The sequence below is a fragment of the Pinus tabuliformis genome, chromosome J (genome assembly GCF_031772625.1).
Source record: "Pinus tabuliformis cultivar Carrire ecotype Pingquan chromosome J, CPIR1, whole genome shotgun sequence".
Lineage (NCBI taxonomy): Eukaryota > Viridiplantae > Streptophyta > Pinopsida > Pinales > Pinaceae > Pinus > Pinus tabuliformis.
In genome coordinates, this window is record NC_142295.1 from 507417903 (window position 1) to 507433359 (window position 15457).

The following is a 15457-nucleotide window of genomic DNA, read 5'->3' on the forward strand; positions in this document are numbered from 1 at the left end:
ATCATCTATAGTGCTTCCAACGGCTACTTTTTGACCAGGCCATGTCGAACCAACCTTAGTGGTGTAGCCACCTTGGTGCAGCTCCCCTCGGCACCCTACTTTCTTCCATCGCATGACCCTCTTATTTCGTCTTTCCCATTTTTGGGCAATGTAGTTTATAGTCCCGTACTTCCTTGCAGCTTCCTAGAGTACTAAGACTATCCCACCATCATATAATCATTGCGCAGGGGCAGGATCACCCTTGTACAACTTCAATCGACTGCCATTGACTCTGCCTAGAAACAATTCTCCATTCAGCTTCGCAAGCTGAACTGCGCCACCATCTATAATTTCTTTTACCACATAGGGTCCAAGTCAATGCATTTGAAACTTTCCAAGGAATTTCGTAAAATTACTATCATATAATAATACCAAATCATTAACCTGGAAGGTGTGTTGCTTTATATGTCGATCATGCCATGCCTTTTCGTGCTCCTTTTGCACCTATTGGTGAAATCCTGCTAAAAATTGATCCTCCTCCAATTCCATCAGCTGCGCGAGACGCTCCATATTATCATGATCATCCATATCGACTAGTGCTGTAATCCATAGACTCATCACAATATATTCCATGGGCATCATGGCCTCCTACCCATAGACCAACCTGAAAGTAGTTTGGCCTGTCAACTTTTTACAAGTGGTTCTATACCCCCATAGGACGGTTGGTATGTGCACATCCTAGTCATTTCACTTTGCATTGCAAACCTTCATCAAAGCGCTCTCTAGGATTTTGTTGAAGGCTTCGATCGTACCATTAGCTTGAGGTTGGTAAGGTGTACTCTTCTGATGATATACCTTTAATTCTTCAAGCATCATGCCAATCATTTCGTTTAAGAAGTGTGCGCCTCTGTCACTCATTAATATATTAAGGTAGCCAAATCTAGACAAGATAAACTCAAAAATAAACTTCACAGTGGTAGCTGCACTACAGTCCTTTACCAGTTGCACTACTACCCATTGCGTCAAGTATTCAATTGTTGTAATAATATATCTCGCCTCGGTCTTCTTTCCTGGTGGCTAGATTGGACCCACAAAATCGATCACCCATTTATCAAATATTTGCAAGGTGATCTATGGATTTAATGGAAATTTGTCCCTCTGTGATGGTATCCCCATCCACTGGCAAGCATCATACATCCTATAATACACTTTTTCATCCTTATGCACCATTGGCCACCAAAGTCCTGCACACAGGATCTTCTGCACTGTCACTCTACCTGCATAGTGTACTCCCGCCACTCCTTCATGTGCTTCTACAAGGATGCTTGGGCGTTCAAACTCTGAGACATATCGGCACAATATTTCATCGGAGCCCATTTTGTACAGGTGTCCTATAATACACTTTTTCATCCTTATGCACCATTGGCCACCAAAGTCCTACACGCAGGATCTTCTGCCTGGTCGCTCTACCTGCATAGTGTACTCCCGCCACTCCTTCATGTGCTTCTACAAGGATGCTTGGGCGTTCAAAATCTGAGACATATCGGCGCAATATTTCATCGGATCCAATTTTATATAGGTGTCCAATAATCACAGAAAAATTATCCATGCGAACCACCAACTCCTTCTTCTACTGTGTAGAATATCCTTCTGGGGCTGTCTTGGTTGTCAAAAACTAGATTATATCAGCAAAGTGGTCATCTGTGACACGAACTACAAAGAGCTATGCATCTGGAAATGCTTCTTCTAGACTGGTAGGCTCGTCACCAGTCTCAATCTGGGATAGTTGATCAGGATAAGCATTCAGTAGTCCAGGCTTCACAATTACCTCAAAATTATACTTCTGAAAGAGCAATAGCCATCTGCAGATCTTCCCCCCCAACACAGGCTTATTGACCAGGTATTTTAGGGCAGAATGGTCTATGTACATTTTGAAGTGTGCGCCTAACAAATAGTGTCGCAATGTTTGTAGCATGTACACCATTTTCAGTCCTTCATGCTCTGTAGTCAAGTAGTTCTTCTCTGCCTTTGAAAACTTCCCACTCGTAAACGCTATAGGATGATTAATATCGCCTTCACCTGGTTCGGTCAGCACTACACCTAGTGAAATACAAGAATTATCCATAGGAACATGAAACTCCTTTTTCCAATCCAAGAACACCTAAATGGGCACGGTGACCATTTTATCCTTCAAAATTTCTAAATTGTTTTTACGCCCTTCATCCTAGCAGAATGTGGCGTCCTTCTTCAACAGTTTCTCCATTGGTGTAGTGATTTGCGCATATGCCTTGATAAACTTTCTACAATACCCCTTATGGCCCAGTGTCATGCGTAGCTTTTTTACGTTCTTAGGGGCCGCCAAATTGACAATAGAAGATATCTTTGTAGGGTCTACCATCAATCCCTACTTGCAAATCACATGACCTAGCAATATTCCATAAGGAACACAGAAGATGCATTTTTCCAGATTCAGGGCGATCTGATGTCTACGACAGGTATCCAACATAAGGCACAGACTTGAAACGTGGCACTTTACCAACCCAAATACAATCCAATCATCAAAGTAGACTTCTAAGAACTTATGGATAAATTCCTTAAAAGCTGCAATTACTACCCTTGAGAAGATCATAGGTGCATTCTTCAATCCAAATGGCATTACCATGTATTGAAAACATTCCTATTATATCACGAAGGTGGTCTTGTTGTGATCCTCTAGCGTGATCTTGATCTGATGGTACCCCGAGAACCCATCATTTAATGAGTAGGCTTCCTGTCTCCAATGTTCTCCAGAACTTCATCTATAAATGACGGTGGAAACGGGTCATGGACGTACGCATCATTTAGCTTTCTCAGACTGATGCATATCCAAATTTCATCTTGTTTCTTCTTTTCCTGGACTAACATAGGACTCACCCAATTTTATTCTTCCATAGGCTCAATGATCCCAACCTCTAGCATTTTTTCCAATTCTTTGCACACCTTTTCCTTGTATTTGGGATTCAAACAATAGGATCGTTGTTTTACAGGCTTTGCATCTGGATTCAAAGTAATCTTCATTATGCCTAGGTCCCATACTATCCCGTTCAGATATGAGAACTTGGTGGGAAATAAGTCTTGGTATCCATGCAACAGTTCTGTGACCTTATCAAATGTATCCTGATCCTAATAGTCACCTATTTTCGCAAACTTTGATTGTGTGTCTGATCCAATGTTTACCTGTCTTTAAAGGATCTTCTATGTCAGGAATTTCCACTTTAGGTCCTTCAACTTTGCGTTGTCCCTCAGACTCCAAAATGTTGATATTTCTAGGGTCATCTTCTTCTTCTTTTGTGGTCACGATATAGCATTCCAGCACATGGCGTAGCTGCGTATTCCAGTCTAGTTGAACCCATGCTACTGGTTCCTTAGGAATTCTAAAGATTGCATCCTTAATTTCTTGGAGCGCCTCATCAATACATTCAAATCCATCCTCAAAATTGAAGGTCAAAAGAAAAATTTCCCTCAGGATAGCCCACTCGGTCATCCAATGGCACAACTAAGTTTCCAGGTACCAGTTCATCGAAATGGTATCCAAAGTGTGACAAAATGCATGCACCCCTTTAGGTTGAGGTTCCTCTCCCCAAGCTTTAGTTTGCCACACCAAATTCTCACACAGATCGTCTTTTCCTATGTATTTCTCCATCATACAGTATTGGCGTAACCGAACCTCAGCCTCATCATTCACCTATATTCTTTCCAATCAGCGAAGTTGTCCTTATGTGTACCCCACCAATGGGCAGGTGTAGCATGCAGCACCAGATCTAGTGCCTAGAACTGATGCTCTTCTGGAAGCTCCCTTTCAAAATTATCCAAAAAAAAGTTAACATCATCTAAACCATCATAATGAGGTAGATTTCATACCTCCATGGATATGCAGCGAAGCGATTTTGTCAACATGTTGCAGCGCAGTGAGGAGACTTCGTGTAATATGTTCTTCCAATGCTCAAGTTCTTTGTCGGAATCTGAGGTGGAGGAGCTATCTTTATCCCATGTAATTCGTCCATCTACTATAGGATTGATCCAGTCCTCATCATGCGCAGTGATCTTATATATTTAATCAAGATTGTCCTCTTCTTCATAATCGCAGACTGGTTCCATGTATCATGCACCTTCAGTTGGATCCAATGGAAAAATAACTTGGAGTGCCTTCCTCTCAAATGTCATCCTATGCTTCTTAAGATTAATGACCACATCCATGTCGAAGGCCCAATCAATGTCTAATAGTGTAGGGTAAGGATTACTATCGTCCACTATCTTGATCACTTCAAAGTCATCTAGGGCGCTCGCTCCTTCAATATCCACGTAACCCCATATAAGCACCCCATAGGAATGATCTTCTGTTGATTTTCCATGCGTAGCTGGATAGGAGACCACTACAGTGCAGGTCTTCCCATTCTCTCCCAAGTCTATTTTGGTAGCACATTCGCATCGGATCCTAGATCTAGAATTACCTGATCCATTTCATATTCTCCAATTTGCACAGTTAGTCTCATTCTGCGACCTATTCGTTTCTTGCTTTTGCCCATTTTTCATGCGATGTGTTGTTCTAGAGGAGTATTAATCTTACCTGTACAATTATCAATCAGCTCTTAGAGCCCTTCTACTGCCTCTCTCTCCCATAACAGCTTCATACAAGTCTTCAGAAAGGTAGCTAATAGCGAAGGATCTATGTCCTATGCTTCATTGTTTCCGCCATACTTCTCTTGACTTCCTGAGGTAGAGGCCTCAATGAAGCTCTTTTTGGCTTCCATAAAGGTTTCCTTAGCCGGCTTAGATCGAATCCCACTTCCTTCTCAACAGCCTTGCATACCCATCCTTTGGGTTTCGACTGTTTTCCTTTATCTTCTCTAGTGGCAATACCACTTCGCGTCACTATATTAATGCTAGGTTCTTCTTCGTGAGGCTCCGCCCTCATCATCTGAATATTCTGCATAGGTGTTTGAGCCTTTTTCTCCTGCATCTTGGCTATTAGTACCAGGAAATATTCTATAACATGATCAAACTATCAGCAATACTGACAGGAGGGATGCGTTGGGTTCTGACAGTCACGCGCAAAATGACCTACTTCTCCACAATTATAACAAATGACTTGTCTGCAACCCCTTCTAGCCCCTCCTCCTCATCCTCTTCCTCGGCCCTGGAATCCTTTGTGCACTGCATCCGTGCCCTAATCCTAAGGCCAATTTTCTTCTTGCATTCTATAAGTAGGAGTCTGCTCCATCATCAATTCGTAGCTCCAACAATTACACTCGTCATGCCCTACTGATTTACAAAAAGTACAAAACAACTATTGCGGAGTTTGCACAAACTTTTATAGGAGATCAAAATTGTCAATCCCATGCTTCCTAGTTATCAGACAAATAGTGGACCATAAGGCTACCCCTGCGCTTGGTCCAATGACAATTTCTAGCTTTAGAGGAACAGGACCTCCCCCATTGAGGCAATACTGATAAACATGACAGTGGTACTTATCATGACCATGGGCTTTACACTTCAGGCACCAAACTTATGCACACACCTCCAACTAGACTTCCTTTCCCTTCTTGAGGCTCTGCAACTCCATGTGAAAACCTACCAATTGTGACTAAATCTGTTGTACCCCTATATTCGTGTCCTGCACTGGTGAAGCTTCTAATATTGTCGCGATCTCCACTACTTCTTCTTGCGTTCCTATTTTTGTATCGACAATGGTAATCTCAGATGAGGTAGGAGTGAAGCAATGTACCAGTCTCTATGCTAAGTATCTGTAATGCCCATATTAGCTTGTTTAATCTGACACTTTAATCTCTAATCGAAGTCACATTCGGACTCACTTACCCTCTTCTGAATCTCCTTAAGATCTATCACAAACTGGGCCTGAGATTTGGGCTTCTTGAACTCATTATTCAGCGCTTGCTGGGTTTCTAGCATAGTCACGTTGGGTTTATCTATGTAGAACTTGATGTACCATCTCAACGCTTAGTCCTACAATGCCATGACTAGCTACGCTTTCTTCATATTCTCATCAGTGATCTGTTGTTCATTCCATACAGCATCTGTGATGAACCAAAATTGTTCAGGGTCTTCAATTCCCAAGCCCCTAAACATAGGCATCTTCACCGTATTCACCATGTTAAATGATGGAGGTGGAGGTGGAGGTGGAGGTGGAGGTGGAGGCAGAGGTGTAGGTGTGTGAGGTGGAGGTGGAGGCTGAGGTGGAGCAGATGGATGAGGTATCCCTATGATGCCTTGACTTATGATCTGTAGTGTGCTTCATGGTTTTCATAGAATATTACGTGCATCGTCATTATCAGATGATCCTAACAAAGGACTATATTCAAACCCTGATTCTTCATTCCTTCTGAATTCTCTCTCACGTTGTGTAGTCCAAAACATCAATTTAAAGGCATAACTTGCTTTTCACACAATAGCATATTAATCCAGGTCTTCAGAGATTTCAGGTACTTACCTTTTAGTCCCTTGAAGAACCTGCACTCTACTTCACTATAACTAGTGGACATATTGATCGCGAACTTAGTGATGAATCCTCCCAAAATACGATCACTCTAGTGGTCGACGACCCGCGCGATGTTATTTAATGATGCTTCCAAGCACTTCACTAGTTCTGGGGTCCACATAATAGGGTTGTCAAGCTTCCACGTACCCTGACTATCCCCTAATTTGGACATCCACTCATGCAATTGACAGGGGAAAGAGCAAAAGAATATTTTGTGTTCATCTGTGAATGGGTATCTATTCAGACACTCTTCCTTTGTCAAGTGCGAATTTCTGCTCTCCTGGGCTGCAAACGCATGTAGCTTTCTATCGATCCACTTTTAAATCTCTTTCTTAGTGGGGAACCACTTATCACACATTCCTTAGCAAGATCCTGGTCCCGACAGTGAAACCATTTGTTAGCTTGATGGAACCTGACCCAGGTTCAACGTTAGTTGTGCCAACCAACAAAACCCTGAACTGTTATCCCTTTCAGCAACAACCCGCGTAGCGCAGGCTACAATCTCACCCGAAGTAGTATTGGGGGATGAAAGAACTAGGTTTCTACCTACAAAGTTCTGTGTGATGTCTTCCTACACTTCTAGGGTTTAGTTCTGTCTTCGCGAACCCTAACCCTTCCTGAACAGTTAATAACAATAAATCTTATACACAACAATTATATCTTCGTGAAGGTCATTAACTAGTCATAAAATTCATAGTTTATACCAATCTACCATTTTCATGCATTCAATAAACATTTATTCATATACTTTTAGGTACAAATTAGAGACAGATAAATTGTAGAAGTAAATACAGATAAGTAGATACACAAAATATGGATCAAAAATGTGTTTTATTAGATGATCTTTCAAAGTACAAACTTTCCTTCCCCACACACTTAGATTCAGTAGCCTGCACATTCAGCTTGCAGACTTACCAAGGTCTCTGCACGCTTAGCTGCAGTAGTTTTCCCCTTCGCCTAAGTACAGGAAACAAACTTTCCAGCCTTAGCTTACTTGCCCAAACAATGATTTTCTATCTTATGATGATCTCCCAGACTCGCTATGACTCTTCTATTTATAGCATTTTCCTTTTACAATACCATGGTCTGCGAACCATGGGAGGGTCTTGAAACCTTCTTACACCTAACAACCTAAGGGACTAAATCCCATTTGAATCTTACTATCCTCGCACTCTGCTTCTACAAATTGCAGAGACTTTACATTTTTACAGAAAGGAAATACAAAATTTAACCCCAGGGACCCCATACCAATAGCCTCCTTCTTTTTTTTCAACTCTGCTCTGCACTGGTAAGTACCTTACTAACATGGATCCCCCTGCTACTAAATATTGTGGCCCCCCGCAGCAAGGTAATGATCCATGAGACAAAAAACACCTCAATGTATCCTTCCCAATTTCTGAAACACTTGGACTAAGGTTTAATATAACCCCACCTCACACCTAGAGGTATGGCTGCATGTGCTCCCTCTGCCCACTTGGCTTGAAATTCCCCCCTACTAGAGGTCTCTTCTTGAGTGGATGTTTCCACTCTGTCTCCTCTCTTCTTCTCCAATTTTGGCTGCTCCACAACTTGCTAAGGCTTCTTTTGAGGCTGCATGTTGAGAGGTAATTCATGCTCTCCCTCAACCACCAAATCTTTGGTCTCTGCCTTGATCCTCAAGGATTTGTATGAATGTGCTAAATATGATCTACTCATACTGTTGTTGCTACTACTATGTTTTTACTTCCGTACTTCTACTACAACCACTGTAATAACGAGTCTGATCTCCCCAAATCCTAAAGTACTAGCTTCCATAGGGTTGCTCCCTTTGAAACTAGACTCCCTCTAAGTCTCGATCTCCCTGTGAGAAATATCTCTACCCACTAATATGCTAATATCAATGATCATAACTCCTTTTTGTGTCACTAAACATTGGCTCACTGATCTGCCCACTAGCAACCTTCTTGCTCCATTAAGAAGTTTGCACATAGGGTTTTCTGGATCTGCCCTGAACTAGAGTTCCATTAATCTGGAAGGACAAATTTGAATTCTTCCCTTCTATTGTGCTTCTAACTCTGATACCATGTAGACATTTCTTCAAATCTATCTATGATAACGTGTATAAATTTCTACAAATCTAGCTCTGATACCATGTAGAAATTTCTACAAATCTAGCTCTGATACCATGTAGAAATTTCTACAAATATAGCTCTGATACCATGTAGAAATTTCTACAAATCTAGCTCTGATACCATGTAGAAATTTCTACAAATATAGACATCTTCACTATCTCTATCTATCTCACTGCTTCCTAGGCAAGCCTTGGATGAATACAATATGTTCTACTCAACCTTGAGTTCAACCTGAACAAGTATTTTCTATCCTCTGCCTGACTACTTTCCTTTGGCCAATACTTAGCCAAATTCCTAGCCTTCCAAGATCCTACTTCCTTGCATTGTTCCTTAAGGAATTAGCCCCTATTTAATGTGGAAATTCCTCAATTATGAATTGTGCAATCCTCATAGGCCTTCCTCTAACTGCATGCACCATCAGTTTAATTTAGATGATTTTACAACTGATAGTACATTGTCCTTGAATTCTAATCTCAACTGTGTCTTTCAACTATGATCTAATGTGCATGAGTAAATTATGAGGGAATCTTCAGTTTACTGGTTTACCACCAGGCGGCACCCCACTTTTCTACAAACAACACCCCACTATTGCAGGTAGTACCTATTATGCAACCATCTCACAAAATAGAAGAATAGATAGATCAACGACTTCAAAATTAACCTCTTCAAGGGGGCAACCTCCTTTACATTACACAAATGAACAATTATTGGATGATTCAAATGACTAAACCTCCTTTCTATAGATATGAGTCTAAGGGGTCACAATATAATCAAAGATGACATAACAATAATAATGTACATGCACAACAATAACAATAATGGGCTTCTATGGGGCACAATAATAACAATATGGGGACTACATAGACACAACAATAACAATAAGGGGGTTACAGTGACAATAACAATGAGGGAATACACTAGTATTATAGGACCTAACATGCCCCTCTCCTTCAAAAGGTGTTGTCCTCAACGCTTGAGTAGTTATGGATGATTTTATATAAAATTTGCATCCTCCCAAGTGGAATATTTAGTGGGTAAGTTCTTCCACTTAATGAGACACTCTGAAATCGATCGATTTCATAGTGTTCGAGTTCTTGTTTCTGTGACTGCTTTAGGTTCCAATATGATTTTTCCTTCCTCGTCAAGTTCTGGCAATATTGTTTGAACTCTGAGATTGTCACCTATAACCTTCTTTAAGCATGAAACATGGAAAACTGAGTGCACTCGGGAAGATGCAGGAAGCTCCAACTTGTATTCCCAGTAGCAATCTTTTACAACACCTTGTAAGTACCATAATACTTTGATGATAATTTATTATCCTTCTTAGCTTGCAAGAGGGCCATTTATTTGTTTGGTTGTAGCCATAAAAATACCCAGTCACATACATCAAAATTTCTTTTGCTACGATGTTGATTTTCCTTTTGTTTCATTCTATTTTGCACCAAAGTGATTTTATCCTTTAATATTTGGAGAGCTTGTTTTTTATGCTCGATGTGATTTTCCACTGCTTGAACCTTAGAATGATTGTCCAAGACTTTTTGGAGATCTTGAGAAATAGACGATTTCGATGTTTGAACCTCTAGTGAACATAATTGTGCAATTACACCCCATTTTTCTTTCTTTAGAAGATTTGTCAAGCCATTAGAGCTGATTATCTTTCTTCGCTTCCTTGCAATACCCCTTAATTCAACTTCCTTTCCTTCCAAAAAAAATTCAAGAAAAGTTCTTGAAAATTAAAAGTTATCGTACCCAAAGTTTGTAACCATTAGACTCCTAGTACAACATCCCCACCACCCATTGGAATGGAAAAAATTGGACTATTCAATACATATTTTCCCTTGGATGGCTTGATATTATATCACTTTCTAGAGCAATTTATGATCCTTTAATTTGCAATTATCACTTGACACTTTGGTGCTAGATATAGGAAGCAGTTCAATTCCTTGGTTATCTTATAATGAATAAGATTTTGGGTACTACCCAAATCAATCAACACTATTACCTTTTTCTTCTTGATATGTCCTTCTATCTTGAGAGTTTGAGGAGTGGTAATTCTTGCAAATGCATTACAAGATATGGTCAGATTCATTTCTTCTTTCTCTAGGGTTTTTTCCTGGTGTATATCATCCTCTTTTGACGTTTCTTGTTCCTTTCCTTCCCCCTCTTCCCAATCCAAGTAAATTAATTTCTTCTCAGCACACTTATGACGTTTAGTGTATTTTATATCACAACTGTAACAAAGCCCTTTTTCTCATTTTTCTTCCAATTGTTTTCATGTCAATCTTGTAGGTTGTGGAAGGTTAGGAGAAAAAACACTTCCATCTTTATAGTTGTGAGTGGTAGGCTTCCGTGTTGCCATAATTTTGCTTTCAATTTTTCTTGCCAACCTGAATGCATTCTCCAATGAATCAAGTTCCCAAAGGTGAACCTAATGTTGGATGTTATCCTTTAAAGTCCCTATGAAGACATCAATTCTCTGCTCCTTTGGAATATCAATTGCCCTTATATTCAATTTTTGGAAGTCCTCAATGTACTCTACCATTGAACCCTTTTGTTTTAGATTTATCAATTGGCTAAAGAAGGTGTTGCTCTTTGTATCCTCATAATGTGTTATCATTTCCTCCATAAAAATTGACTAAGTGACAATTGGTTTATGAGAACAAAGATATTAATACCACATAAACTGATTGGGTTCTAAATATAAAGTTGCAATGCGTACCTTCTGTGTGTGTTGCATATTATGAAGATCAAAATATTGCTCCATTTGTAGTATCCATGCTACTGGATATTTGCCAACAAACTTCCTCATATCGATCTTTGGAATATGGTGTGTCTTCAAACCAATGTTAGAGTCTATGAAATCATGACTATTATTTTTTTTGTTCTCATCATGAGTTTCATCTAATACATCTTCACCATTAGGAATAACTTCTTATACAAATTTTGTCAAACCTTCATTCAAACCTTCCATGTCTGCTTTTAAACCATTCTTCAATTCTTCCATGTTGCCTTTTATTTTTCTTCTATACCATTCCTCTTAGCTTCCATACCATTCTTCAAACCATCTATCTTAGCTTCCATTTCATTTTTTGTTACTCTTTGCAAGATCGAAATTTGTTGCACTCGGTCTCATAATTTTGATATATCATGTTGCATATCTTCCTATTCTTCATGAGTCATAGTAAATCTTTCTAGTTGCTTACTAGATGTTTCCATTTTCTTGCTTCGAGGCATTTTGAAATTAAACAATGATATCTATGCTCCACTATACCCTTTGAATCGCTTCAAACTTATTTTCCAAACAAAATTTATACAATTTTAAAAACAATACACACTTTTTTCTTTCTTTTAGGAGCTCTATCTTGTAACGATTGTAACTCTGTAATTTCGGAACTCCATGTTCAGAAATTTCTTCCTGTGGTAGCTCTCTGAGTCCTCTTTCCAACCCCATAAGTCTGATCAAGGTTGGACTCTTCAAGAAAGGTTTATGCCAAATATCCGAAGATGATCTAATTATGGACTTATTCAGTAGAGTGAAGTTGTACGGGATGCCTACAGTCCGTGCACTTTCATCCACTTTTTACAAAATTCAAATCCGATGCCTGAAATGAAAGTTCTGACGATTTTCCCTAGGTCACTTGTTTGAGATAGAATTTTAGAGCCCGCACAAACTCTAACTTCCTCATTACATATCTCCGACAATATAGCGAACCAAGATCTGAAAATTTTACATGAAGTTCTCCACAATTTCGGCTCCATGTGGTAAAAAATTCAACTTCTAAAGCCTCGTAGAAAAAATGTTATGATGATTTTCCCTAGGTCACCTATTTGAGACAGAATTCTAGAGCCCGAAAAAAAACTTACTTCCTCATAGCATATCTCCGAAAATATAGTGAACCAAGATCTGAAATTTTTAGAAAAAGTTCTCTACGATTTGAGCTCCATGTGGTAAAAATTTCATCTTCTGAAGCCTCGTAGAAAAAAATTATATCAAAAATTCCAAGGTGACCGTTCGAAGAAGTGAAACCCTAGAATCCAAAGCTTTGATACTAAATGTTATGCAACTAACTCACAAAATAGAAGAAGAGATAGATCAACGACTTCAAAATTAGCCTCTTCGAAGGGGAAACCTGCTTTAAATTACACAAATGAACAATTCTTGGATGATTCAAATGATAAAACATCCTTTATATATATAGCAGTCTAAGGGGTCACAATAACAATAATAATGTAAGGACACAACTATAACAATAGTGGGCTTCTATGGGGCACAATAATAACAGTATGGGCACTACATGGGAACAAAAATAACAATAAGGGGGCTACACTGACAATAACAATGAGGGAATACACTAGTATTATAGGGACCTAACAACACCCCACTACTGCAGGTTACACCCCACTACTAGACCTCCCACTAATTCCTCCATCAGTTGGAACTAGTTTAATTGACTTTAACTCAGTTAGATTGAATTAAATAATTAAAACTCAAAATAAACTCAACTAGTGCTCCTAATTGTAGGATACAATCTGCATGACTCTAGATAGACCCTCAACTCTAATTAACTGAGCTAACTAAGTCAAATTAACTTAGTTAACTATTACAAGTTGTCATGAAATGTGGAGTTACAATTTTATTCCCAATTTAATTCAAGGACAAAATTAAATTAGGATTTTCTTGATGTTATTTTTAACATTTCTTGTTGTTATTTTCAACATCGTAATCTTGAATCCTATTGGTTCTTATAGAGTTGATTTTGGTTGTACGTTTTTGTTTTGAGGCCCATTTTAGACCTCAAAATTTCTCTAATGATTGGTTGCAATAATGACTTTGTTTGAAGGGGTCGATGTGGTATAATAATATTCTCAAGGGCTCATTAGGATGTTATGGATGGAAAAGTTGACCTTTATCACCATTGATTTCCATTTGATTAGCCTCCAGTTGGTAGGAAAGATTAGTTTGCTCATCAACTTTCCCATTGTTTGCTTGTAAGATTTGAAAAAGGAGGCAAAGTGGAAGAGTCCAATGACAGAGCAAATTCTTTGAAGAAGAAGTTTCAATAAGTTGTCCTTTGGTGAGGAACCAAAGATCAAGTGTTGTATGACTATCTGAGAGTCTCCTAAAATAGTGAGATTAGAAATACCTTTATCTCTGACAACATTCAATCCAATATAAAGACCATATAGTTCCTCCTAGTTATTAGTCTTTCATCCAAATTCCGAGGCAACTATTTTTCTATCAGAATGTATTAGTATCCCTTTCCTTCCTGCCACTTCTTTAGTATATTATATCATTGATGATAAAGTAATCTTTTATTTTATTAAATTATACAATAATATATATTATATAATTATTACATTTTATTTAATTTACATAATTATATTTTTAATTATTATTATTATTTTGAGATTAAAAAATATTAATATTAAATTAAAAATAAATGTTTAAAATAATTAAAAATAATATTTGAATATGAATTATAGTTACGATTATCTAATTTACACCATGACAAAGTGTTGTGGTATTTGGAGAATATTGCATGTGAGATGATTTTTTTTAATAAGAAATTGATGTATAGAGAGTAAATAAAAGTTAATTTTATATGTAGTTTTTATATTTTAATATGAGATAGATGTGTTATTTTTTTATTATTTAAGATGAATTTTATATATATAGAGCTAAAAAATTCTAATTGCATGTTATTTAATATGAAGATAAAATTGACAATCTTTCTATGTTCAACATAGAGTTGACATATGATCCTTAATGCATATTGCTGAGTATGAGGAATATTTGTCATTTTTATCATGTTTAAATAATATTAACCCCATACATATATATGTGTGTGTTGCGCGCGCTGAGTATGAGGAATATTTGTCTTTTTTACCATATTCAAAATAATATTAACAACTGATATGATATATATATGTGTGTGTGTGCGAGTATTAATTTTAGATCGCTCAATATGTAAGCGGAAAAAAAATTAAGGAATTTGATTCCACTCAGCCCATAGTAAATATAGAGTTAAGATATATTTAGACCAAGAAAGATGATTTACACTAATTAATAAATAGATCGAAAATAATAGATTTGAGACTTCTGTAATCTGCATTTTGTGTGGTTATGTCTTCCAAAGTCATCGCATTTACTGTTACTGTTTTCTGTATCAACCTTTCGAACCATCCTCTGTGGTTCATCATCAAGATTAGAAATATGATGAACCACAGAGGATAGTTCAAAACGGATAACCACACAATAAATAGATCATTAAAAAACAAGATAATTTTAACATTTTTATTATTTTTCTTTTAATAAAATTTATTAAAAATTTTATAAATGATAATTATTTATAAATTTTGAGAAAAATAATAATTAATTTAATCATATAAAACAAATATGTAATAAATGTCTATAAACCCATTGTAAAGCATTTACCAAATATTTACTTACAAAATAACAATGTCTCAGAAAAACACTTTTGCCTCTATCTCTTTACATAGAAAAAAAATCACTTAATTATTATCAATAATCATGAAACAAAATATTTTCCGATGAGGCAACCTTACGCATTAATATCCTACATAATTGTGAACAAGTATTTTATATCCAATAGCTTTGAGGCTATTGTCCAACGTTTGCGTATCGTGTTTGGTAGATTTTGTCATCACAATTTCTAAGATCTATTTCTATACAAGGTTATGTATTGACTCTAATTCATTTTTATTTGAGTCGTTTAATTAGGTGGAGGAATTGCTCGGACAGCAAAAAATATCTTAATCTAGACAAAAAAGTTTCAAAAAATCTTGTAGAGGCAGTGTTTGAATCGTGTCT